The sequence below is a fragment of the Salmo salar genome, chromosome ssa05, assembly GCF_905237065.1.
Source record: "Salmo salar chromosome ssa05, Ssal_v3.1, whole genome shotgun sequence".
Lineage (NCBI taxonomy): Eukaryota > Metazoa > Chordata > Actinopteri > Salmoniformes > Salmonidae > Salmo > Salmo salar.
Genome location: NC_059446.1, coordinates 83,280,719 through 83,307,582, shown reverse-complemented (window position 1 = coordinate 83,307,582; position 26,864 = coordinate 83,280,719). Strand labels below are relative to the sequence as shown.

The window sequence follows — 26,864 nt, the reverse complement described above, 5'->3', positions numbered from 1 at the left end:
CTGACTGACTTGGTTTCCTATTAGTGAATGCTTACATGTGAAACCAGCTCTCGTCTCATTAGCCCATCGTTTTGGCGGTTGGTCTTCATATCCCAGTGACAATCCAAACTTTCAGGTTAAATAAGTCAATGCTAACCTGCTTTAGCTGGCAGGCTGCTATCAGGTCCTAGCTCTCCCAGAGTTGCTTGTAGCGCCTCTAACCTAGGGTTTGATGGGGGGGAACAGTTTTACCAGGATTTCCCACCCACTCCGATTACATGGGAGAAATTAACCGGTTAATTTCTATGAAAAGCGTGAGGTGAAGTCTGTTCATACAGGCCTTCTCTATCCGCATGATCAACGCTCGGGGTGTGCGTCGTACTTATAGTCGCCATGAATTCAAAGAGCATGTACACGCAACCTTTAAATGCAGTTAATACAGCAACAAAATTGGCTCCAACTTTTGAGCTACCGGTAGGTATCTGCTTTAATTCAAAACAATTTCTGTGGCACCGCTTTACTCACTTATGCCAACCTGAATTCAGCCTGTTTTGAAGCAAGTTAAACCGTTACGGCCTATGCAAATATTTTGTTTGCTACAGGGTAGGCCTTCCAGGTTATTTTATGTAGCAGGGGCGAAAATTGTTATCAACTTTGGAGGGGACAATTACATAATTTTCTCGAGCAATTCCTGAGGGGGACACAAAGTAGTGCTGTTACACACAGCCTACGTTGTAATATGGTAAATGTATATTGAGGAACCAAAGAAATAAGGTGTTTGCCGTACTCCTAACTACCGGTACCCAAAACTACACAACTAATCACAACAGCAATACCATTGCCTTTAACAAATCTTAGTTCAGTCGAGAGTGGGGGTATCCATGGCATTTTCCAATTATGTTCCTATTTTACAAGTCAAAAAAATTGAACCTTTCATAATGTTGCCAAACAAAGACTCAACAAACTTACCTGAGACTCCCTGTCTCTGCCAGTCTGTCCCCAGCTCTGCTGTCTGTGTGCCATCTGTTGCCTGCTCTGCCTAATGACATTGTGAAACATTTTCATTAGCATTTCACTTCTTTCTTATGAACATTTTATCAACTAGTCTTTGAGATATTAGGTTATAGGGTTCTTACTTTGCATTTTGGTGTACTGAAAAATACTCTGATGTCCGTCTTTTTTCTTTTTTCTGCCATTTTTCTAGCTGGCTGGCTACACACACACACACACACACACACAGTGTGTAGGTTATTTACAGTAGGAGATGGGCTTCTATCATATCTTCTATCATTCTATATGGGCTTCGATCTAAAAGGTAGCTAGCAAATGTGAAACGGATTGCAGTGACAAGAGTTGACAGCTGTATGAGTTCACCATTTACACAACATATGCTGCAATCTTTTGTAATTTTAACCGTTTGTTTCATATTGGCTGGCTTCCAACAATAGCTGAATTTGCAAAGCTAGCGAGCACAAATTCCGTTTCAGTGGTGTTTGCTATAATCTTTGCTACCGGGTTAAATAAAGGTGAAATAAAATAAATAAAAGTTACCTTGCGACAATTTAGTTTTTGCAACGAGACCATTAAATATATTTAAGACAACGGTAGAAGAGAGTGTAGTTCTGTTCAGTTTGGACTTCAGTTTATCGCTAACCTTATCACAGGGACTTTGAAGCACTAACTTACATTGCTGATCTTGGAATAAATTGACGATAGCAAAGATTCCATCTTTGACGACGCCACATAAATGGAATAGGTACTAGCTAGCTTAATAGTTAATATTTGCACACTAGCTCTGCAAATTCAGCTAGTGTGTGTGTGTGTGTGTTTGAACCCTGCCAACATAAAACAAAACATTGCTATGGCGCGATTGACTGGATTAACCTCATGTCAGTCACGTGCATTGAGTGCCTTTCAGACAGTAGATACGAACCCTCTGTTACCTTGCCAACTAAGGAACTGGCAGTGGATCATACCATTGTGAGGCAAAGGGTGGGGGGTCGCAATCTTTTGAAACTTAAAAAAGCGCTATTAAGTGTCTATAATCAGCACAATTGCTTTCATTGCGTATTATTATTATTATTTAAATTACAGAGTAATGTTTACAGTGATATATTGGGGGGACAAATCATATTTTTCCCAGGATGGGGGGTCGTGTACCCCCCGTCCCTCCTGGGATTTCCACCCCTGTTATGTAGCCTAAGATTGTGTATTGAATGTTATTCTACATTTGTTTGTCTGGGTCTTGAGAATCAGTTACCCTTTCTGACCAAGTCTGTAAAATAATGCGAGAACTGGGGGTATTTTGTCCTGAATAAAAGTAATAACGGAGAAGAATGGCAGGGTCTTGACAAGTTAATTTGATTGTGTAGGCTCACGTTTAATTTATGCTGTGACTAAATGAATATTAACTTGATAATTGACTTTATTGCTGGAGAACAGATGCAATAGGTAGGCCTGAGAAGATTTGATGTAAATATAGCTGAAGAATGGCACATGATAAACTGCGGGTTTAGATTCACGTGCAATTGATCAACTGCGGCGCTATCCATTGTGCTGAATCTCCGCTACAGCGTAACTGTTAGATTATCAGAGATTCAGATTTGTTTCCTCTGACAAAATCATCACAATAACCGAAGTATAAACAGCCACAACCTTCCCAAATTCCCTTGATAGCCAGGTGTAAGGGGAGAGGAAAGGACCAAAATGCATCTTTTAGTGAAAGGTAGGCTACTGTAATAACCTCATATTTGACCCGTCGCCAACAGTGCCTCATAGACCGGTTAAAACTAGGCTACATCAATGAAATAGTGTGGTGACTTTGAGTTGATTAAATAGTAACAAATACAAGAACCCATTAGTGTATATTTCTCCATGTAGAGTGGTATAATCATGTTGGATCTTATTCGCTGCTTAACACCCTGCATCCCACAGCTGGCTTGCTTCTGAAGCTAAGCAGGGTTGGTTCTGGTCAGTCCCTAGATTGGAGACCAGTTGCTGCTGGAAGTGGTTGATAAGAGAATTATCTAATAAAGGTAAATGAATCAATAAACCATGATGAATTATTAGTCATACAGCAGGGTTAATGAATAATCAATGTAATGATCAATGTAGGGATCGATTGGTCTGATTAGTTCCGGAAAGTCCAGGAACCACTGGAGAGGGGAAGAAATGTGTGTATGCAATTAGTATAGCTACAGAAGCAGATGGTCAAGGGAGTAAAACTTCAGAGAGTTCCTAACCTTGAAGGAAAGGAACAGGCTGAGCCAGAAGGTGATAAACAGTGTGAGAAGTTTATGGGGGTTGCAGGTCACCAACGGATTGTGTGTAAATGCATGTGCGTTGTAATGGAAATTATATGATTAAAGGTTTGACTAAATGATTTCACCCTGAAAAGGTATAACCGAGTGATTATAAGATGAATGTACTAATGTGTGTGTGTTGGAAAAGTTTAAGCTTAATGATTTAGCAATATAGGCAAGACATTCAAGGGAAAAAGGGGAACTGTTACCAGACAGAAGACAACTTGTGACCACAGTGAAACTGATAACAGGAAGAAGGTCTCCCCCACCCAGAGAGGGGAGAAAACTTTAGGCTTGCAGTAGATTATGTAACATGGGGCAGGATTTGTGATGGAGAAGACTTGTAAATAAGCATTGACAGTGTTAAAGAAGAGGAGGGGGCATCTGTAAGGGGTATGACATATGATATGACCAAATGTTAGGTATAAAGGCTATGTACATTGTATGATATTCTGAGCTCCTCGTGAATAAACTTGGTTGACTATTGTAGGCTGGGCCTCCGTCTGTGTCATTTAACCAGAACCTTACAAACTCTGGGGTGCAGACTGAGTAGTTTAATTGAAGTTCAGTTTATGAACATTGGGAACAAAATTCTCATAACATGCGTAAGTAAGCAAGAACTATATAATGACTGTTTTGTTATCCTGACGCCAGAACCTTCTCTGAATAAAGCTACAGAAACCTTTTGCAGAAAGCTGAGTCCTTGCCTAATTATTTTAACCCATTGTCTTACAAACCTTGGGCATTAGTCAAGGCGAATTGATTATTGATTATTATCATCAAGATATAAAATTCCTTTAACAATTGGTCCTTCGAGCCGGATTTCAATACCCGCTCCTGTCGTTTCCAAGGAGACACCGAAACCGTGCACGGGCGGATGAAATATCCGTAAATCAAAGACCCGGCCCTTTTCTGTGGGTTCTTTACAGGCCGGTGGCAAACTGGTATGTGACAGAAGCGGTGACGAGATCCAACCTACATTGAATTCTCAGCTGCAAAATAAGGTCAGTAATCTTTATTCATTAGTTTGGGGTTAAATTCTAAACTTACTAAAAATTGACTTAGAATGGACTGGATTAGGTTCCTATTAAGCATTGGTCAAGATAAATGTGAGGGAGGATATTAACCGTAAAACTAACAAAAAGTAAGATTTGTATCGGGTATACCGTCCATATAATCTAATGTAGAGAAAGTTTAAGACAAAAGTATCTATGTTAGTGTTGGCGGCACTGGGTCACAGATCTAAGTAAGACCTAAAAAGTAAAACCGGTTGCAGTAAGACCTAACAGTAAAACTGGTTGCAGTAAGACCCAACAGTAAAACTGGTTGCAGTAAGACCTAACAGTAAAACTGGTCGAAGTACAGTAGCCGGAAAACGTAATATAGAAGGCGAAATAAAGATAAGTAAGTTACGTTAGTATAGGACTAACAGGAGTAAGTGAGATAACAGTAGAGCACACACATAGATTGTGAGATTTAAGTATAATAACAGAATTATAGAAGCATACACATAGATTGTGAGAATTGGAGCTAATATTGAGACCTAAATGATACCTGGTCAATAATATATTAGGCGGAAAACATAATATGGAGCAAATATAATAATAACATTTATAAGAACGTAGGTCAGGGACATAATTTGTATGAATATAGATCGCCTGTCAAAATACATTTTAGAGGGGATAATCGAGATCTACCAGAGGCGCAAAATAGGTCTGATTATTCCAAACAGGAGGAAGGAGGTTACACCCATAGAAAGTGAGAATACATATTAGAAAATAAACGAAGTAATTGAGTAAGTACACACATATTGTGACAATAGGAATAACAGTAATTGAATAAACATGGGTGGTAAATCCTCAAAGGAGAGGAAAGAAGAGCCAGAACCAAGAGAGTCTAACCTTAAAAAGCGACTGGCGCTGTATAATAAGCCAGGGCTGAGGAGGTTCAATCAGATTGGGAGGAGGATCAGTGTCCTCTCATAGAGCTTCCTAATCCTAGGGCAGGCGAAGCTGATCAATCGGATATCTTACAAATGTATCTTGGCGTGACCCTGGACAACACCCTGTCGTTTCTCCACCAACATCAAGGCGGTGACCCGATCCTGTAGGTTCATGCTCTACAACATTCGCGGAGTACGACCCTGCCTCACACAGGAAGCGGCGCAGGTCCTAATCCAGGCACTTGTCATCTCCCGTCTGGATTACTGCAACTCGCTGTTGGCTGGGCTCCCTGCCTGTGCCATTAAACCCCTACAACTCATCCAGAACGCCGCAGCCCGTCTGGTGTTCAACCTTCCCAAGTTCTCTCACGTCACCCCGCTCCTCCGCTCCTCTCCACTGGCTTCCAGTCGAAGCTCGCATCCGCTACAAGACCATGGTGCTTGCCTACGGAGCTGTGAGGGGAACGGCACCTCCATACCTTCAGGCTCTGATCAGTCCCTACACCCAAACGAGGGCACTGCGCTCATCCACCGCTGGCCTGCTGGCCTCCCTACCTCTGAGGAAGCACAGTTCCCGCTCAGCCCAGTCAAAACTGTTCGCTGCTCTGGCACCCCAATGGTGGGAACAAGCTCCCTCACGACGCCAGGACAGCGGAGTCAATCACCACCTTCCGGAGACACCTGAAACCCCACCTCTTCAAGGAATACCTGGGATAGGATAAAGTAATCCTTCTAACCCCCTAAAAGATTTAGATGCACTATTGTAAAGTGGTTGTTCCACTGGATATTATAAGGTGAATGCACCAATTTGTAAGTCGCTTCTGGATAAGGCGTCTGCTAAATGAACTAAAATGTAAATGTAATGTAAATGTATCGACCCTGGACTCAGAGAGATGTAGCAAGAGCAGTTGAGGGAATAGCACATCCAAAAAACAGGAATAGAAGGGTTTAGGAGAGATATGGTGGGACTGACCGAGAATTTTTAAACTAAATACAGGAGAATTGGAAAGGGCTGTCCGACAGATAGTGGGGAAAGACTGGGCAGCAGTGAAGGGAGCCTGGGTTCCAGGGCAAGGAGAAGAACCGGTTTTACCATGGCAGGAGATGGGGATTATGCAGACAAATTGACACAGCTCTGTAATAATCTTAGGGACTATTACCATAGACATGCAGACTTTTCAAAAAATACATGAGTGTAAACAAGGGGATGGGGAAACTGTTTGCCAGTATTTAGAGAGACTGAGAGATGTGTTCAATGCTAATAGTGGACTGGTAGAGCCTAGACAGGGAGACGACGGACCTTACCACCAACAGTTAAAAATAGCCTTCTTGGAGTGGTATGGAGCCTGAAATTTGTCAAATCATAAAAGAGACTCTGATAGGGTGGGGAACAGCCACATTGGCCGAAGTAAAGAGGTATGCTATACACCATGAGCATAATGGCAAGAAAAGAAAAGTAAGAAAGAACAGACAGGAGCAGAACATTTGATCGCCACTCTTGGAGAAATTGCAGGGAAAAAGAGGAAAGATTTTAAAAAGAAAGGGGAAACAGGGAGAGTAGAAAGTGGATAGAACCTAAGGACAGAAAGTGCTACAACTGCAATATAACCGGCCACATGGCAGAGGATTGTAGGCGGCCCCACCAAGGAACCATAGACAGAGACAGTTTAGGGATAGACAGAGAGGAGAACAGGATTTATGAACTTATTGAGAAAAGTGGATAGAGACAGTCACTGTAGACAGAAGGGGAAAAAAACAGGGAGACGCGCTGACAAAGACGGAGAGAAGTGGTGTTTTAATTGAGATAGAACAGGACATTTCGCCAGAAACTGTAAAACAGCCTGTAAACGTTATGACCGAGTAGGACACAACCACCGGAATTGCAGCTCTAAGCAATAGCATTTTGGTTCAGTGGTAGAATTCTTGCCATGCTATGCGGGGGGCCGGGTTCGGTTCCCAGCCCATGCACCATGGGACTAAAATTTAATTTAATTATTTTTATGTTATGACTAGGAAGCATACGGTTGTTAGTGTTTGTTTAAGATAGAAACCAAATGCTTTGATAGCTTGTTGAGTTAAATTGAAAGACAGATTCATTCAAAATAATAGCGGAAGCGAATTGATAAAGTACGTTGTTTGTGGTCTAAATGGCCTGCTTAAATGATTTATAGAGAATGGGAGTTGTATTTCAATGACGAATCAAGGAAAAGGCAGTTACCTAAATCTAATGAATTATAAGGAGCGGAAAGTAATAATTGCCGACAGAATTGTGGTGATATACATGATATTTTAAACCCTTGGACATTTCATAAGAGTAAGCAAGGAGAGATAAAGTTGTAACATTGGGTTTAATCTTAACGATAGAGGTAAGCAGAACGCTGTTTGAAAAGAGATATATATTATTTTTTAAATGCGTCGGGTAAAATGAGAAGCGTTGGTTGTGAGCACTGAAAACATATGTGGCTGGAAGCGATTCTGGTCTGAATAATGGAATCGTAAAAAGTTTGGTGATAAATTCTGGTTATAGATTCGTGGTTTGATTGTTTAGTAACACCAGTGATTTGAACGGGAAGTGGATGTATGCTAACATTATGTTTTCATTGCATGAAACAATGTCAGGTCAGAAAGGGGTGGATTACAGGGCGAGTTTATTTTATTTCGCAGGGAACAGTGTAAATTAATTATAGTTGTCGCGTGAGCCTGGCCGTCTGCGCGTTCCTGTAGGACGTAGAGTCACAAGCTAACTCGAGGACGCGCTATTTGTAAGGGGGAATGGAGTGTAACCGCGGTAGTGCGAGTACAATGGAGTTATACGTACTATGAAGTTTTTGTTTATAGATCAACTTTTGGGTTTTTTGAATCAGTGTGGTAGGATGAAACGCTTGCTACCAAGTACTTATTTTATGGAAAAAGAGCGCTTAGCTCTCTTTGGAAAAAAAAAATTCCTAGGGACATGATATCTCAACCTCTTGGGGCTAGGTGGGACGTAGCGTGCCACCCGTGGTGCACCTCCATCAACAGCAGGTGCATTTCAAGAGCGGCAAATTTGAATCCAAATAAATGTCAAAATTCAAATTTTTTCAAAAATACAACTATGTTACACCATCTGAAAGATAAACATCTCCTTAATCTAACCACGTTTTACGATTTCAAAAAGGTTTTACGCGAAAGCATAAATTTAGAGTATGTTAGGACAGTACATTTACAAGAGTTGTGTGTAATGTTTTGTCAAGTCAAAGACAGGGTCACCAAAACCATAAAACCAGCTAAAATGATACACTAGCCTTTTACAATCTCCATCAGATGACACTCCTAGGACATTATGTTAGACAATGCATGCATTTTTAGTTCTATCAAGTTGATATTTATATACAAAAACAAACGTTTCTATGGCATTGATGTTGAGGAAATCGTTTCCCTCCAATAACCGCAGTCAAGGTCAAGGCGTCACAAATTAAATAATTAAAATTAGAAAACATTGGTAAAATATTATATTGTCATTTAAAGAATTATAGATTTACATCTTTTGAACGCACATCAACTTGCCAGATTTAAAAAATAACCTTACTGGGAAATCACACTTTGCAATAATCTGAGCACTGTGCCCAGAAAAATACGCGTTGGGCGATACAGACTAGACGTCATGTTGGGGAGATCTAAAATCGAAAATACTATGTAAATAATCCATTACCTTTGATTCTCTTCATCAGATGTCACTTCCAGGTATCACAGGTCCATAACGAATGTAGTTTTGTTCAAAAAGCTCATCAATTATATCCAAAAATCTCCGTCTCGTTAGGCACATGATGTAAGCCAGCCGGACTTCTCGTCATGAACGAGGGGAAAAATATATTTCCGTTCGTTCAAACATGTCAAACGTTGTATAGCATAAATCTTTGGGCCTTTTTAGCAGAACATGAATAGTATTCAAGGTGAGCGAATGCACAGTCTTTTATAACGTATTGAAAAGGGTACCCAACATGAAGTAACCCGAGGTGTCTAATGGGACATCACCGTTCCATAGCTCTTGTTCGGTCAGATCTCCCTCCAGAAGACTCAAAACACTTTGTAAAGGCTGGTGACATCTAGTGGAAGCAATAGGAAGTGCCAAAATATTCCTAAACCCCTGTGTTTTCAATGGGATAGGTTTAAAAGTCAATACAACACATCAGGTTATCCACTTCCAGTCAGAAAATGTCTCAGGGTTTTGCCTGCCAAATGAGTTCTGTTATACTCCACAGACACCATTCAAACAGTTTTGGAAACTTTAGGATGTTTTCTATCCATATATAATAAGTATATGGCTATTCTAGTTACTGGGTAGGATTAGTAACCAGATTAAATCGGGTAAAATTTTATCCAGACGTGCAAATGCTGCCCCCTAGACCCAACAGGTTAAAGGGGTTTTTACACACATGGCATTTTGGAAGTTTTGTTTTCTGAGTTTAATTAAACCGTGAAATTCTTTTGATAGGAAATGTTCTGGGACCCTGGGATACAAAAATGTAAATAAAGTTCTTAGCTTTAATTTGTTTAATGTAGTAAGAAATCACGGTTCCCGAAAGGGTGGTATGACTTTTGACCCCTCTGGTGACTCTTCCTGTGTGGTCTGATCAGCCACATTGAAAAGCCATGGATGGTGAATTTAAGGTCATTGGTGATATTGATTTTAAGGGAATTTGTAGAACTGATAATTATGAGGAGTTAAAGTTCTTAAACACAATTGATAATTTTGAACCAATGAGAGGACTAAAAGGGCAAAGCTTTAGACTAAGGGTAGGCTTCCTTAACCTGTTAGGGCTAGGGGGCAGCATTGACACGGCTGGATAAAAAAACATACCCGATTTAATCTGGTTACCACTCCTACCCAGTAACTAGAATATGCATATACTTATTACATATGGATAGAAAACACCTAAATTTTGGAAAACTGTTTGAATGGTGTCTGTGAGTATAACAGAACTCAAATGGCAGGTCAAAACCTGAGAGATTCCTTTACAGGAAGTGGCCTCTCTGACCATTTGTTGAACTTCTTTTCCATCTCTATCATTTACTAAGGATCTCTGCTCTAACGTGACACTTCCCACGTCGTCCATAGGCGCTCAGAGCCCGGGAAAAAAACTGAATGTCGTCATTCCAGCCCCCAGGCTGAAACACATTATCGCCTTTCTCAAGTGGCCGATCAAGAGACACTGGCTTAGCGCGTGACCCCGACCACCCCCGCCTTTGGGATTTTTTCCTCTGTTTGCCGAAAAGGAGATTCCCATGTCGGAATATTGTCGCTTTCTACGAGAAAAATGTCGTAAAAATTGATTTTAAACAGCGGTTGACATAGCTTCGAAGTACGGTAATGGAATACTTAGAATTTTATTGTCACGTAATTGCGCCATGCGCGTGACACTTCTTTACTATTTCGGATAGTGTCTTGAACGCATACGAACAAAACGCCGCTATTCGGATATAACGATGGATTATTTTTGGACCAAACCAACATTTGTTATTGAAGTAGCAGTCCTGGGTGTATATTCTGACGAAGACAACAAAAGGTAATGAAACTTTTATAATAGTAAATATGATTATGGTGAGTGCTAAACTTGCCGGGGTGTCTAAATAAGCGAGCCCGTGATGCCTGGGCTATGTACTTAGAATATTGCAAATGTGCTTTCACCAAAAGCTATTTTAAAATCGGACATATCGAGTGCATAGAGGAGGTCTGTATCTATAATTCTAAAATAATTGTTATGCTTTTTGTGAACGTTTATCGTGAGTAATTTAGTAAAATGTTAGCGAATTCCCGGAAGTTTGCGGGGTATGCTAGTTCGGAACGTCACATGCTAATGTAAAAGCTGGTTTTGATATAAATATGAACTTGATTGAACAAAACATGTGTATTGTATAACATAATGTCCTAGGGTTGTCATCTGATGAAGATCATCAAAGGTTAGTGCTGCATTTAGCTGTGGTTTTGTTTTTGCGTGACGTTATATGCTAGCTTGAAAATGGGTGTCTGATTATTTCTGGCTGGGTACTCTGCTGACATAATGTAAATGTTTTGCTTTCGCTGTAAAGCCTTTTTTGAAATCGGACAGTGTGGTTAGATTAACGAGAGTCTTGTCTTTAAAATACTGTAAAAGTCATATGTTTGAAAAATGGAAGTTTTCGGATTTTAGAGGAGTTTGTATTTCGCGACGCCCATCATTGGATATTGGAGCAGGTGTTCCGCTAGCGGAACGTCTAGATGTAAGAGGTTAACACAACAAGGCTGTGGAATGGATATAATATTACCATATTTTGTTGTGAATAAGTTTAATAATGGTAGACTTATGTCAACAGGACAGGGATATATGACATCTGTAGGTGATCCAGGATTATTGAGGTATCGAGATAAATTTAAGTAGATATGCAATATCTAGACAGGTGGATTTTTCTAAGGTTCAGGAGTGCAACCAAGGAGACAATGAGACATTTAGTCTATATTTGGAAACAACCATATTATGAGAGAAAAACTGGAGACAGAGAAGGACAGACGGAGAAATCCTCCCCTGCACTGCTGAAACCTTGAGGGTTGGGGAGTAGTAGGAAGAAAGGAGGGGGCCAGCAGGAGTAGATAGGAAGAGAATTTTGGGTTCACTAAGCTCCAGGATATTAATTCATGGAGAGACTATCGGCTCCATTGGCAGGCATGTATTTTAGTTTTGATTTTAAGTTTATGTTTGGTAAATTCGCTAGGAGGAGATTAGTATAATTTTGTTGAAAGTAATTGTTACCGTAACTAAAAAGGGCAATGAAAGCTTAGTTGGTTTCCAGGTGTTAGACACTGAACCATTGCCCAGACACTATTCTGCACAGTAGGCCAAATAGTAGCAGTATGACTAGAACCGGTGAAATAAGAAAGGAGAAAGTTACTATTTACACAGACAAGCACATAGACATTTTAAAACCATACAAAACAGCACAGATACATCTTAAAGAAGGTAAAACACTTGACAGAGGATTGTTAAATTATAGCCAAGGATGAAGGCCCCAGGGAGAATTGGACATGTGGAAAATGAAATGGGGCATCCTACAAGAGAAGGTCTGACATAAGGATAATTTACTTATCCTACCAAAGACATTGTATGGATACGCAGCAATATTGATACAGGCTAAGCAATGTATCAAGGGGAGGTAGAGAGTAGTTAGGAAAGAGTGATGGCCTAGAGGATAATTACTTAAACTTTTTTTTTTTTTGTAAGATATCCATTCCAACAGTTGGAAATGTACCTTATTGAGATATTCCAAATGAGGGGAAGAAGGGTGTTTAACAAGAATAGATAAGTATAGCAAATGGTTAGAAGCGTTCCCAACTTACTTGGTGGACATGATTATGGTAGCTAAAATATTAAGTCAAGATATTATCCCTAGAGTTGGTTTACTAGGAGCCATCTCTTTAAATGATGGATGACAGTTTAGCTAATCAGGTAGAGCCTATAGAATGCCAGAGTTAGAGATACCAGAACAGGTAGACATAGAAGTTGAAGAAATACTAGCAAAGCACATGAGAAGACTGTTTGTTAACCAAACCTATATGTCCAAGATTTTGTGTCCCACAGGTGAATTACAGGAGAAGGTGATTCACTCAATCCAACCAGGAGACTGGGTGTGGATCCAGTCCCTGAGGAGAAAAAACTGGAAGCAACACCGTTGGGAAGGCCCATACCAGGTTCTTTTAAACCACTGCCTTTGCCATTAGAAAAGCTGAGAGTCACTTGGGTCCACGTTACCCATGCAAGGAGGTATGTACACATATGAACACTGCTGATCACACACAGAGTTAGGGAGAAGAACCGATACCAACATGGTCCGGGGTTACCTCTTTAACGAAGATTCCCTATCCGACCGTTCATCACTGTGTCTCATAGAGGTGTGAGTATGGGGGTGTTACCTTAGCAGATCGACTAAGGGCAGGAGAGAATTGACAGGTTTTTGGGAAGGTAGAGACTCTGAGCTGCATCATAGTTTGGTACACCTTTCTGATACATTCAGATCCACCACCTTCCTGTACTAATCATTGGATACTGCAGTTGTCTTGAGAAGAAGTAGAAGATAAACTATATAGTCACACTGATAAGAGTGACATACAGAATAAGGAATCAAAGAAGATCAAGATGTAGAATTTAAGGTAAACATTAAACAATTTCCTGGGGGAAGCAGACAACTGTACAGGAATTGGGGTTAGCCAGATTGAAGTACTCAGCCAACCCACCTCGGTTCACCTAAATTCCGGATGAATACCAGTGTTATAGATACAAGAATGGCACCGAAACTTAGATGATTTTAATGGCTGAAAGTAATCGTTAACCTGTTAGGGCTAGGGGGCAGTATTGACACGGAAGGCTGGATAAAAAAACGTACCCGATTTAATCTGGTTACTTACTCCCTGCCCAGTAACTAGAATATGCACTATAATTATTGGCTTTGGATAGAAAACACCCTAAAGTTTCTACAACTATTTGAATGGTGTCTGGGAGTATAACAGAACTCATATGGCTGGCCAAAACTCCGAGAAGATTTCAAGCAGGAAGTGGCCTGTCTGAGAAGTAGTTTTTCATCTTGGCTCTTTTTTTATTAGAAGACTCAGGATCTGTGCAATAACGTGACACTTCCTCGGCTTCCCATAGGTTCTCAGAGCCGGAAAAGCTGAACGATATCGGTGCAGGCTCTGGCTGAAACACATTATCGCTTTGGCAATTGGCCATCAGAGCTACTATGGGCTTAGGCGACGCCCGCGAACTGAATGCTTTCTTTTCCCTTTGTCTGTTTACCTAAGCAGATTCCCGGTCGAAATATTATACGCTTTTTTATGAGAACAAATGGCATAAAATTGATTTTAAACAGCGGTTGACATGCTTCGAAAGTACGGTAATGGAATATTAGAATTTTTTTGTCACGTAATTGCACCATGCTCCCACCCTTATTTACCCTTTAGGATAGTGTCTAGAACGCATACGAACAAAACGCCGCTGTTTGGATATAACGATGGATTATTTTGGACCAAACCAACATTTGTTATTGAAGTAGAAGTCCTGGGAGTGCATTCTGACGAGAAGACAACAAAGGTAATAACATTTTTCTTATAGTAAATCTGACTTTGATGAGTGCTAAACTTGCTGGGTGTCTAAATAGCTAGCCCTGTGATGCGGGCTATCTACTGAGAATATTGCAAAATGTGCTTTCACCAAAAGCTATTTTAAAATCGGACATATCGAGTGCATAGAGGAGTTCTGTATCTATAATTCTTAAAATAATTGTTATGCTTTTGTGAACGTTTATCGTGAGTAATTTAGTAAATTCACCGGCAGTGTTCGGTTGGGAATGCTAGTCACATGCTAGTCACATGCTAATGTAAAAAGCTGTTTTTTGATATAAATATGAACTTGATTGAACAAAACATGCGTGTATTGTATAACATAATGTCCTAGGGTTGTCATCTGATGAAGATCATCAAAGCTTAGTGCTACATTTAGCTGTGGTTTGGGTTTATGTGACATTATATGCTAGCTTGAAAAATGGGTGTCTGATTATTTCTGGCTTGGTACTCTGCTGACATAATCTAATGTTTTGCTTTCGTTGTAAAGCCTTTTTGAAATCGGACAGTGTGGTTAGATTAACTTGAGTCTTATCTTTAAAATGGTGTAAAATAGTCGTATTTTTGAAAAATTGGAAGTAATAGCATATCTAAGGTATTTCAATACACGCCACAGGATTCAACTGGCTGTTGAGTAGGTGGACGTAAGGCGTCCCACCCAGCCCATAGAGGTTATGTGACTGACTTAAGTTTGAAAGCACAGGAGAAAATGTTTAACCTCATAGCACCTATAACTGATGTAGGGTGGGCCAGTACCAGTAAAGGATGTGCATACGACAGAAATTACCACAAAGGGTGGTTAGGGAACTTGCGCCCTGGGTTATTAAACCAACCAGTTCGAGTTAGTCATCAGAGGCCAAAGTTATAGGGAGGCTAAAGTAGTAGGCACAGGAGGAGTTTTACCAGGATGGGAGTAGCTTTACAAGATGGATGCTATTGGCATCCTCAGGGAAGTTCCAGATGAATACAAAGCTATGAATCACAAACTGGAAGGCTTTAACACTCACATTATTTTGCAGTGGTTGACAATAAATGAAATGTGGATTGGAATAATGACATCTTTAATAATCAACAGAGATTCCACATCGAATGAAAGAATGCAGTAAAGAGGTTCTCTGACCAATTATCCGCCACCTCCCCTCATGACCTGGTAAAATAGACTGACTCTCGATATGTTATTGGCAGAAGAGGGCAGTGTAGGTAGAATGATTAGGTTCAGCGCTACACGTACATTCCTGATAACACATCCCATGTTTGGGAAATGGAAAAGTGTTGTAAGAACTGTATTATGGGCTGCTTTTCACCCATATGAGTGTGTTTGTGTTGTGTGGATGTTGTCTGCTCGTCCCATGTGTGAGGGTTTTAATCACCAGGACTCTAGAGAGATCGATGACGCAGCAGATGGTGAGAGTATGGACCAATTCCCGAGCTCCGATCGGTGGGATGGTCCGGGCCTAGGCGCAGAGATGGCTCCGTTTCTTTCAATAACGAGGAGCCAATGTTTGATGAAACAATTTTCACTATTAGGGGAGGATAAATTTTCCAATGTTTTGATAGACTGTTCCTTTAATGAAAATGAGATGAAAATCCTGAATCGGTGTCATAATTGGAAATAGGCCTAGGACAGTAATAGGAGAGGATGAATATTCATGTATTGGTTTGGTTTTTAATCCTTGTCACAATTAATTTCCATATAAGCGTGTGATTGTTGTGTTTCCATATAGCGTGTGATTATTTGTTTTCCATATAGCGTTACTATTTGTAACTTTTTCCATATAGCGTATAATTAGTGTATTACATATATAGGAATGTGATTAGTAGGGTTCTCATATAGCATCTGATCATCATGGTGAATTATTGAATCATTTAAGGGTGGAATTATAAGAGAATTATCTAATAAAGGTAAATGAATCAATAAACCATCGATGAATTATTAGTCATACAGCAGGGTTAATGAATAATCAATGTAATGAGTCAATGTAGGGATCGATTGGTCTGATTAGTTCGGGAAAGTCCAGGAACCACTGGAGGGAAAGAAATGTGTATGCAATTAGTATAGCTACAAAAGCAGATGGTCAAGGAGTAAAACTTCAGAGAGTTCCTAACCTTGAAGGAAAGGAACAGGCTGAGCCAGAAGGTGATAAAACAGAGTGAGAAGTTTATGGGGGTTGCAGGTCACCAACGGATTGTGTAAATGCATGTGCGTAAGTAAGCAAGAACTATATAATGACTGTTTTGTTATCCTGACGCCAGAACGTTCTCTGAATAAAGCTACAGAAACCTTTTGCAGAAAGCTGAGTCCTTGCCTAATTATTTTAACCCATTGTCTTACAAACCTTGGGCATTAGTTAAGGCGAATTGATTATTGATTATTATCATCAAGATATAAAATTCCTTTAACAGTGGTGTTGGAGGGCCAGTAGGAGTCACTCTTTCCTCTGGTCTAAAATAATATCCCAGGACAGTGATTGGGGACATGTGCTGTCTTTCGGGTGGGACGTTAAACAGGTGTCCTGACTCTCTGTGGTCACTAAAGATCCCATGGCACTTATTGTTAGAGTAGGGGTGTTAACCCTGGTGTCCTGGCTAAATTCCCAATCTGGCCCTCATACCATCACGGTCACCTAATCATCCCAAGCTTACTATTGGCTCATTCACCCCCCCTCCCCTGTAACTATTCCCCAGGTCATTGCTGTAAATGAGAATGTGTTCTCAGTCAACTTACCTGGTTAAATAAAACATATGCTTCTAAATAGCACTTTCGGTTTGAACGGGAATCCCGGTAATTTCTTGCAATTTGGTAGAAAATTGGTAGATTCTCTGGAAAAGATATGTCCCTACATGACCAATGAGGCCTACCCTCCTCCCCCAGCCATTGGGATGAACTTTGCGGGACCCCCACCCGAATACTCTACCAGGTACGGACGAGACATGGAGACAACTGTTCCTTTAATGTTTTGTACTCATCTCATTAAAAATGGATTCATACTAAAGACTAGGTCAGAATACATTTGGACTCCCTCGCTCTTTGTCTTTCCCTCTCAAATCAACTCTTTACCGTGAAATGCTTGCTTACGAGCCCACCCCAACGATGCAGAGAACAAAACTATAGAATATATATATATAATATATATACACTGCTCAAAAAATAAAGGGAACACTTAAACAACACAATGTAACTCCAAGTCAATTACACTTCTGTGAAATCAAACTGTCCACTTAGGAAGCAACACTGATTGACAATACATTTCACATGCTGTTGTGCAAATGGAATAGACAACAGGTGGAAATTATAGGCAATTAGCAAGACACCCCCAATAAAGGAGTGGTTCTGCAGATGGGGACCACAGACCACTTCTCAGTTCCTAGGCTTCCTGGCTGATGTTTTGGTCACTTTTGAATGCTGGCGGTGCTTTCACTCTAGTGGTAGCATGAGACGGAGTCTACAACCCACACAAGTGGCTCAGGTAGTGCAGCTCATCCAGGATGGCACATCAATGTGAGCTGTGGCAAGAAGGTTTGCTGTGTCTGTCAGCGTAGTGTCCAGACTATGGAGGCGCTACCAGGAGACAGGCCAGTACATCAGGAGACGTGGAGGAGGCCGTAGGAGGGCAACAACCCAGCAGCAGGACCGCTACCTCCGCCTTTGTGCAAGGAGGAGCAGGAGAAGCACTGCCAGAGCCCTGCAAAATGACCTCCAGCAGGCCACAAATGTGCATGTGTCTGCTCAAATGGTCAGAAACAGACTCCATGAGGGGTGGTTTGAGGGCCCGACGTCCACAGGTGGGGGTTGTGCTTACAGCCCAACACCGTGCAGGACGTTTGGCATTTGCCAGAGAACAAAAAGATTGGCAAATTCGCCACTGGCGCCCTGTGCTCTTTACAGATGAAAGCAGGTTCACACTGAGCACGTGACAGACGTGACAGAGTCTGCTGACGCCGTGGAGAACGTTCCGCTGCCTGCAACATCCTCCAGCATGACCGGTTTGGTGGTGGGTCAGTCATGGTGTGGGGTGGCATTTCTTTGGGGGGCCGCACAGCCCTCCATGTGCTCGCCAGAGGTAGCCTGACTGCCATTAGGTACCGAGATGAGATCCTCAGACCCCTTGTGAGACCATATGCTGGTGCGGTTGGCCCTGGGTTCCTCCTAATGCAAGACAATGCTAGACCTCATGTGGCTGGAGTGTGTCAGCAGTTCCTGCAAGAGGAAGGCATTGATGCTATGGGCTGGCCCACCCGTTCCCCAGACCTGAATCCAATTGAGCACATCTGGGACATCATGTCTCGCTCCATCCACCAATGCCACGTTGCACCACAGACTGTCCAGGAGTTGGCGGATGCTTTAGTCCAGGTCTGGGAGGAGATCCCTCAGGAGACCATCCGCCACCTCATCAGGAGCATGCCCAGGCGTTGTAGGGAGGTCATACAGGCACGTGGAGGCCACACACACTACTGAGCCTCATTTTGACTTGTTTTAAGGACATTACATCAAAGTTGGATCAGCCTGTAGTGTGGTTTTCCACTTTAATTTTGAGTGTGACTCCAAATCCAGACCTCCATGGGTTGATAAATTGGATTTCCATTGATTATTTTTGTGTGATTTTGTTGTCAGCACATTCAACTATGTAAAGAAAAAAGTATTTAATAAGATTATTTCTTTCATTCAGATCTAGGATGTGTTGTTTAAGTGTTCCCTTTATTTTTTTGAGCAGTATATAATATATATATACAGTACCAATCAAAAGTTTGGACACACCTACTCATTCAAAGGTTTTTTCTTTATTTTGACTATTTTCTACATTGTAAAATAATAGTGAAGAACTCAAAACTATGAAATAAGACATATGGAATCATGTAGTAACCAAAAAGTGTTGAACATATCAAAATCAATTTTATATTTATATAGACTCTTCAATGTAGCCACCCTTTGCACACTCTTGGCATTCTCTCAACCAGCTTCACCTGGATTGCTTTTCCAAAAGGACAGATTTCCACCGGTCTAATGTCCATTGCTGGTGTTTCTTGGCCCAAGCAAGTCTCTTCTTCTTATTGGTGTTCTTTAGTAGTGGCTTCTTTGCAGCAATTTGACCATGAAGGCCTGATTCACGTAGTCTCCTCTGAACAGTTGATGTTGAGATGTGTCTGTTACTTGAACTTTACAGCAGAGGTAACTCTGGGTCTTCCTTTCCTGTGGCGGTCCTCATGAGAGACATAGCGCTTGATGGATTTTGCAACTGCACTTGAAGAAACATTCAAAGTTCTTGCCATGATATGCCTTCCCTGTAGCTCAGTTGGTAGAGCATGGTGTTTGCAACACCAGGGTTGAGGGTTCGATTCCCACGGGGGGCCAGCACAGGAAAAAAAACAATGTATGAAATTGTATGAAATGTATGCATTCACTACTGTAAGTCGCTCTGGATAAGAGTGTCTGCTAAATGACTAAAATGTAAAATGTAAAAAAATATGGACTTGGTATTTTACCAAATAGGGCTATCTTCTGTATACCACCCCTACCTTGTCACAAAACAAGTGATTGGCTCAAACGCACTAAGAAGGAAATAAATTCCACAAATTAACTTTGAACAAGGCACACCTGTTAAATGAAATGCATTCCAGGTGAGTACCTCATGAAGCTGGTTGAGTGAATGCCAAGAGTGTGCAAAGCTGTCATCAAGGCAAAGGGTAGCTACTTTGAAGAATCTCAAATATAAAATATATTTTCATTTGTTTAACACTTTTTTGGTTACTACAGGATTCCTTATGTGTTATTTCATATTTTTGATGTTCTACAATGTAGAAAATTGTAAAAAAAATAAACTTTTGACTGGTACTGTATATATTGTAACGCGAGGAATAAAATACCCAAGAATAAAGCTATATACAAGGAGTACCAGTTCCAGATCAGTGTGCAGGGGTACGAGGTATTTGAGGTAGATATGTACAAGAAGGCAGGGGTAAAGTGACTAGGCATCAGGATATATAATAATAATAGCAAAATAAAGAACAGAGCAGCAGCTGCAAATGATGTGTGTGTTTGTGAGAGTGTGTAATGTGTATGCATGTGTGTTTGGGTTGTGTCGGTTTGTGTGTGTGTGTGTGTGTGTGTGTGGGAGTGTGAATGTAGTGTGTGTGAGTGTGCATATGCTTTGTATACAGTCTAGTGATTGTGCGTAGGGTCAGAGCAAGACCCTTTAACTTTTTGAGGATGCGAGTGCCCATGCCAAATATTTCAGCCTCCTGGCGCGCCCTCTTCACGACTGTGCAGGTGTGTGTGGGCCATGTTAGGTCGCCAAGAAACAGCCCTGTTGATGTGGATGGGGACGTGCTCTCCCCTCTTGCTCCTGTAGTCCACGATCAGCTCCTTGGTCTTACTGGCATTGAGGGAGAGGTTGTCCTGGCACCACAATGCCAAGTCTCTGACCTCTCATCGCCTTCGTGTCGTCAGCAAACTTGACACACTGGGTCCCGACACACTGGGTCCCAACCCACTGGCTCCAACCTCCTGTCTCCAACCCTCTGGATCCAATCTCCATCTCTTCATTACTTGGTTATGAAAACCCCCTGGCCCCAACGCACTGGCCCAACCTCTCTTCATTACTTTCTTATGAAAAATCCCTGGCCACAACACACTGGTCCCAACCCCCTGGTCCCAAACCCCTGGCCCAACCTCCATATCTTCATTACTTGAAAGGAAATCATTCTCCAACACACTAGAGCTCTGTCTTTTCGTGGCGTTGTAATTGAACAGGGACTACACAGTTGAATGCGGGGAGGTGTATGTATGCATTGATTCACATCCACCCCAAGGTCCAGGAGTTGCTTGACCGTGCTGATCATGCCGCTGAAGGCTGCAGAGTGGAGAGGGGTGTAGGCCTTCTTGTCTTTACAGGACACCTCTGATCCATGAGAGGCCAGCAGTTTCACCTCCTCAATGTGCACTATGGGGGAGGGGAAGAGAGACAGAGTGAGAAACAGAGATGGAGAGAGAGAGAGACATGCAAAGAGATAGGCTGAGATATAGAGGGAGAGAGGTTAGTTTACAGTGGTACACAGCACCATTAGCAATACCTACATCGTGTTAGTACAATTGAAAACCTACATCTTATCAACATACTTAGTCCATCATTCTGACATAATAACACACTAGAGGTAGACCATACAGCTGAGCTGTGAGGGTAACACACAGCCAATTCATTCACTCACTGGGATAAGGACATTAGTCAGAATGTAAATGATGTGGTCAACTCATTACCCATGTAAGCAGCCCAGTGGATTGCTCGGCGGTCCTTCTTGTCAAAAGCATTAATGTTGGCTCCTCTGGAGAGAAGCAGCCTCACCATCTAACAGGAAAAGGAGAGAGAAACAAAACACAGGCTGAGGAAAACTAAAGCAAAATCTGCAAAAATCTGGCATCAAAGCCTCTCTTGAACAAACTCAAGCATACAACTAGGGCTGTGACGGTCATGGGACTTCCGGTGTTGGTGATTGGCGTGCCGTATGTACACAGTCATCGACATAACTGACAGCCGACGGACGGACGGACGGACGGGGGAAACATTAGCAAAGGAAAACAGAGTGTTTAGGCCTAACTGTCTTGCTCATAGGCATGCGAGTCTCAAGTTAAGGGGAAGCTAATTTTCACCATAAAAAAAATATAAAGCATTCTATGCATCATCACATTTACAGACTTATGTAAGATAGCTAACTATTGCTAATGTGATTAGTAAATTGGATAGTCATTATTTAGGCTAATAATATAACTCAATCACCGTTCGCAAAAAAACGGCTGTTCAATGCAGCGCGTGATGGAGTAAGGCTAGGCTAGGCTATATCAGATATGTTTCTCTTTACAGGAAAAAAAATTGGCCTTTTTAAAATATGTTTTATCGTGCAATTCTACTACACTTTATATGACTATAGAGATTAGCAGAATCTTTTTCAATATGACTTTCAAGTGGCACTGACCCAGGGATAAAGAAAGTGAATATGCACACTCACCGGGGATATAGCCAATGCCAAAAATACTGTTCGCTCAATTAAGTTGAGAATTTTGATAACTAAAAGACAGATTAGTCTTTTCATTGTCTTCTCTTTGAAGCAATAGCCAATTGCTTTCCAAACTATGTTAGCCTGAGATAGTGTTCAGTCTTTCGTGAGATGCACTGTCAGGCTCATGTAAGAAGTCATATTTACACTTGACCACGTCTGACAGACAAGGGTGGAAAAGACAAAAAACTGGTAATAACCAGGGTTGAGTCCCAAATGGCAACCCTATTCCCTATATCGTACACTACTTTTGACCTGAGCCCATAGGGCTTTGGTTTAAAGTAGTGCACGAAGTAGGGTATAGGTTGCCATTTGGGATGCAGCCCCAATGTCAAAATCTCTTTATTTCAGGAATTGTATCCAAAACCCAAGTGACTTACTGTCTATTCCCGTCTTGAAAGTCCACTGCACTCTGGAGGTCAGCATTTCCAATCAGCAAACGCAAACACTCTGAATGACCGTTGGTAGCTAGAGGAGGACAAACAGAGAGGATATAAGAATGTCAGATGATTGACCGTTGGTAGCTAGAGGAGGATAAACAGAGAGGATATAAGAATGTCAGATGATTGACCGTTGGTAGCTAGAGGAGGATAAACAGAGAGGATATAAGAATGTCAGATGATTGACCGTTGGTAGCTAGAGGAGGATAAACAGAGAGGATATGAGCAGATTGCTGGACGACTATAACCTTCACATGAACAGACAGATTTCTAGAACAGTGGTGTTGCTAGATGACATCCTCATGATGTTAACACAGCAGATAATAAAGAATTTTGGGGCTGAGGCCATCGAAGCCTGTCACCTGCTAGCTGTGTACCTGGCTCTGGATAGAAGTCTCCCCTGTGCACTGATGTAGGATCAGCTTACCCTCCCTAGATCCTCAATCATTAGTGGAGAACATGACAAAAAAATGACCTTAGATCAGTGTCTAGTGTGTATTTTCACACTATACCATGTAACATCCCTAGAGTGGACATTGTCGTCCTAGCAACATGACCAAACAAATGGCCATCTTGGTCAGGAAAACTTTTTAATTACAGAAGCTCTATGTGATATTCTATGTGTACATGCAGTGTGGATGGGGGTCCTCTTCAGGGTGAAGTCTTTAACCAGGATGGAGGCTCCCTGGTTGATGAGGACGTCAACACACTCCACATGGCTTTTTAAGGCAGACAGGTCCAGAGGGTGCGCCCCTGGCTGTCCCTCACGTCTAGATCCAGCAGAGACTGAACCAGAACCTCCATAGCATGGTGGTGGCCGTGGTACGCCTGAATAGAAACACAAACACAGTCTCAAGCAAAGTCCAGTGGTACGCCTGAATAGATATATAATCAATGTCCTATAGTAGACCAGTGGTACGCCTGAACAGAAATACAGTGCTAGACCTCTAAAGTAGACCAGAGTCTTTCAATCGGGAGCCCATTTTTGCTCCCGCCCAGCATCAACATCGGAGGTCCCTGCCAAGCGTGGGATTGAGAAACAAACACTCTACTTCTCCTCTGAGGTTGATTAACTCAAATGGCAAAATAAGGAAATCATCCTCATCATCACTGTGTAGAATATGCATGTATTTTACACGAATCAGGAATAGATAGGAATTTGGTGTGTGAGTCTGTCTGGACAGTCAACTTCCTGTGGAAAATCAACACCATGCCTGCTTCCCAGATAGCACCCTATTCCCTATGTAGTGAACTACTTTTGATCAGGGCCTATAAGGATCTGGTCAAAAGTAGTGTACTAAATAGGGAATAGGGTGCCATTTGTCATATGGAGACCACTACAGGAGCAGGTAGGCTTTACTCACAGCGAGGTGTAGAGGGCTGATGGGAGCTCTGACATCAAAGTCGTTCAGGATGTCTGTCCCTGAGCTTTCAATTAGTTGAGGAAAGACAAGGACGGCCAGTTCAGACTTGTAACATATTTACTTGGAAGGTTAGTCTAGTAGCATGTGTAACATGGTAAATCTCAGTGACCAGCCCCTGCAGACATACTGGGGTGTTGCATCCATACCTTAAACAAGCAAGTGTGAGGAAAAGTTACCAACTGGCACTTACCACATCTAAAGGTGTTTCACTTGCAATCTGGAAAAAGAACATCAAGAGTGACGATGCGTCCACGACAAACATGCAGCCACACCTTAAAACCTACTGTTGGGTTCTGAGAATATGAAATATACTAATTCATGTCACTGAGGGAGAGAGCTTAATGTATAACGTTTACATTATGTCAGGTTAGGGGTCACATCCACTTGAATGTCCTTCATATGACGAACCTCCTACAGAGCAAATGAGGAAAATATGATATATTATGATTTATGTTAGTAACAATACAATATGGGAATTTTATCCCAAAGCTACCTACAGCTAACATATATATATTTAAGTATGTGATCTATGTAAATAAATAAATATATCACAGCTGTAAAACTGTATGGTGGAGGCCTACCCATTTCCCAGGAGCATTGTAAAAAGTGGATTTGGGTACAGTGTTTATTTCCCCTAATATCTTTGAAGATTCTGAGACCATTAGGGTTAAACATTACAGATATAAATGCAATATATGGAGTAGAAAAGATTGCCTGCCCACCAAAGAATCAACATATGTTCTACATGGTCTATTTCTATCTGAATGTAACACCTCAATCAAGCTTGTTAATTGATCGTTAAGTCATGTTTGTCAGGTAAACGGTCATTAGTGGCCTATATAAGCCTCATACAGGCCATGGGAAGACATTACCTGTTGATAACACAGACTATTCTCATGATCATGGGAGGTGTGAGAGAATTGCTGCTCTTTGTGATGACTGTGGGGGTTGTCAAAGGTTGGTTCACTAACGTTTTATTTGGATTGAAGGGATTTGTTTGGGAAATATGCTTAACTTTATAAGTTGGAGATTCAAATTTGACTGTCTGTTTCTTCCGCATTGGTCATCTATTATTAATATATGTAGCTATTTTGTGTGAACTCAACTTCTGTCAACACTTTCTCCTCAGTTTCTTGTTACCCTGTTGGAAAGTCCCAGAAGCAAGATCAAGTCTCTCTGCAGAGGAGACTTGGAGGTAAGTGTTTCTTTCCACAACCCTTCTAGCTATGTTCTTTGTCACTGTCTATGGTGCTGCTGTGTTTGACACTCATTCAACACCATAGAGTAACTCAGTCTAAATAACGTTGTCAAAGCCTTTGATTTGGTAATTTTGCTTGTGTACCTTAACCTACGTTTTTCAGAGCTGTCATCAAATGACGTCTCCATTGAGCATGCCCTGGCCTTGCTCCGATCCATAGGGTCTGACGCTAAACAAGACAGAGAAGGTACGGCCTGAAACATATACTTTGAAAACTGTTGGGTTCAACATTCGACTGGCAATTCGGCCTAGACCGTGTGGAACAGATGTGTTGCTGTAGAATACCCAACTGTTCCTTTTGTTTTTTCTATAGAGTATTTAGAGACTAACGAAGTAGAATCCCAAGCTTCTCCAAACCATGGTAGCTCTCAGGCAAATGATGCCCTGTCCTCTGAGGAGAAGCTGAGGCGCATGTCCTCTGACGACGCTGCGACTGGCCCGTCTGACGACGCTACCTCTGAAGCAGCCACTGGCCCGTCTGACGACGCTACCTCTGAAGCTGCGACTGGCCCGTCTGACGACGCTACCTCTGAAGCTGCGACTGGCCCCCCGTCTGACGACGCTACCTCTGAAGCTGCGACTGGCCCGTCTGACGACGCTACCTCTGAAGCTGCGACTGGCCCGTCTGACGACGCTACCTCTGAAGCTGCGACTGGCCCGTCTGACGACGCTACCTCTGAAGCTGCGACTGGCCCGTCTGACGACGCTACCTCTGAAGCTGCGACTGGCCCGTCTGACGCACGCTACCTCTGAAGCTGCGACTGGCCCCGTCTGACGACGCTACCTCTGAAGCTGCGACTGGCCCCGTCTGACGACGCTACCTCTGAAGCTGCGACTGGCCCCCCGTCTGACGACGCTACCTCTGAAGCTGCGACTGGCCCCGTCTGACGAACGCTACCTCTGAAGCTGCGACTGGCCCCCGTCTGACGCTGCCTCTGGGACTGTCTGGCGCGCTACCTCTGAAGCTGCGACTGGCCCCCGTCTGACGACGCCTCTGACTGTCTGCCGCTACCTCTGAAGCTGCGACTGGCCCCGTCTGACGCGCCTCTGAAGCTGCGACTGCCCGTCTGCGCGCTACCTCTGAAGCTGCGACTGGCCCGTCTGACGACGCTACCTCTGAAGCTGCGACTGGCCCGTCTGACGACGCTACCTCTGAAGCTGCGACTGGCCCCCCGTCTGACGACGCTACCTCTAAGGAACTGTTCACCGCTTCATCGGAGCCCCCGTTGACCACAAACATGGATATCTGACGTGGGACATGCAAGAGTTCATGGGTACTCTAGTCCAGGTTGTCTGTGTGTGTAACTGCATTTGCTTGTTTTGGCTCAATTAAACATTAACTGTAA

General features: G+C 42.2%; 1 pseudogene; it reads left to right on the top strand.

Moving 5' to 3' along the window:
• The window catches only part of LOC123743057 (polysialoglycoprotein-like), a 32,520-nt pseudogene extending 5,656 nt beyond the window's left edge, over nucleotides 1-26,864 (top strand).